The sequence below is a fragment of the Sorex fumeus genome, unplaced genomic scaffold (genome assembly GCF_029834395.1).
Source record: "Sorex fumeus unplaced genomic scaffold, SorFum_2.1 ptg000070l, whole genome shotgun sequence".
NCBI classification, from domain to species: Eukaryota; Metazoa; Chordata; class Mammalia; order Eulipotyphla; family Soricidae; genus Sorex; species Sorex fumeus.
The window spans coordinates 6,813,552-6,815,642 of record NW_026606127.1 but is presented as its reverse complement, the minus strand read 5'-3'; positions in this window follow the sequence as shown (position 1 = coordinate 6,815,642).

Here is a 2,091-nt window from a genome sequence, read left to right as displayed (position 1 = left end):
ATTATTATCCATTTATTTTTATCAGTGAAACACCATGAGGTACAGTTGTAGACTTACAAACTTTTGTGCTTGGGTTTCAGTTATACAAGTATCAAGTACCAATCCCTCCACCAGTGCCCATTCTCCACCACCAAGGAACCCAGTGACCCTCCCACCCCCCAACTCCCCCACTCTGCCCCAACTCAGGGCATACCCTTTTGCTTTTCCTTTACTTTAGGGTGCTGTGGTTTGAAATGAAGGTCAATATCATTACATTTTCAAAGAAGAAAATAGACCCCTAGATGTTCAAGACCCTGCTAGTCTCCTGGACTTCTTCCCAGCATGTACCCTGCTCCACGCCCGCCCTTTGGAAATAAGCTGGGAAGGAAAACTGGATGTTCCTTTCCTCACACTGACCTGAAAGACTCTTGCTGATTCTCAGCCACATCAACTATTTCATTTGTTTCCTGATATCACCTCCTGTCTTTTATTTTTTATTTTATTTATTTATTTATTTATTTATTTTTTCTTTTTTATTAGTGAAACACCATGAGGTATAGTTGTAGATTTACAAATTTTTGTGCTTGGATCTCGGTCATACCACGATCAAATACCCATCCCTCCACGAGTGCCCATTTTCCACCACCAGGATAATATCCCTCCCCCCCCATCCTCCCATCCCCCCATCCCCCCCTGCCACTGTGGCAGGGCATTCCCCCCTGTTCTCTCTCTCCTCCTGGGCGCAGTGATCAGCCAAAGAGGCATTGAGTGGCGAACATGTTCAGTCCAGTCTACTTTCAACCTGCATCTCCCCTCCTGGGAGGATCCTCCAAACACCCTCCACTTGGTGTTCCCCTTTCTATCTGAATTGTCCTTTCCCCTAGAATACCCAGCTGGCCTCTAAGTTATGGAGTAATTCTCCTGGTGTTGCTCTCAGCTATTCTTGGGTATTAATCTCATATTTTATTATTTTATATCCCCCAGATGAATGATATCTTTCTATGTCTATCCCTCTCTTTCTGACTCATTTCGCTTAGCATGATACTTTCCATATTGTACCACTTGTCCAGGTTGGTTGGAGGACCCGAGCGGAGTCTTTTATTTTTTTTAAAAAATATTTGATTTGTTTCTGGAATAGAAAGAAAAAAACTAAATGGACTAATAAAACAAAAGCAAAATCAAACCTTTACACTCTGACCTCAGAATAGTCCTTACAAGAGGGGAAGTAAAAGACTAAAATGGGTCGGGGAGTGTTGTTAGTTGGTTGTGGACAGTAGCTGGATATTTGACAGTGCATGGAGCATGAAGACAGAGTTGCTGAGATGAGGAAGTCTGTACTTGAAGCGAATACACTTTGTAAACTAGTCATCACAATTATATGTCCATATGAAATTTATCTACATATGCTTTGTGCCTCCCTTGCATGTATGTGTTATGCATGCCTTTATCCAGGGCTCAGAAATGCATCTGAGGGCATTCGGAAAATTAGATGAGGCCCATGTAGGGGGAGAGAATTAGTAAATAATTGGAGGAGGAAGAAATATGAGTTGGAGCTTACGAGATGTGTAAGAGGAATATATAGATATGTATGTATGTGTAAATACACATATATATGCATAAAAATATATATGGGCAGGAGTGATAGCATAGTGGGTAAGTTTGCCTTGCACGCTCAACCTGGGTTTGATTCCTAGGCTCCTCTCAGAGAGCCCGGCAAGCTACTGAGAGTAACCCTCCCGCATGGCAAAGCCTGGCAAGCTACATGTGATGTATTCCCTGAGTTTTTGTTAATAGCTTCCGTTTTTTAGAAAGCATCATAATAAATTATATTATTTAAAAATAAATAAGTTGGGTTTGTAAGTGGATTCTGTATGTTTGGAACCTGGGATGTATTTTCCTATGTAAGCTACATTAAACATGATATTTATAACAGAAATCCCATCTGCAGTACTATTCACAATAGCCAGAAGAAACTATGGTATGCCTACACAATTGAATACTACACAGTTGGCAGGAAACTGACATCATGAAATTTGCTTATAAATGGATGTACAGGCAAGAATATCATGCCCAATGAAATCAGTCACAAGGAAAGGGGTATAGTGATAGGAC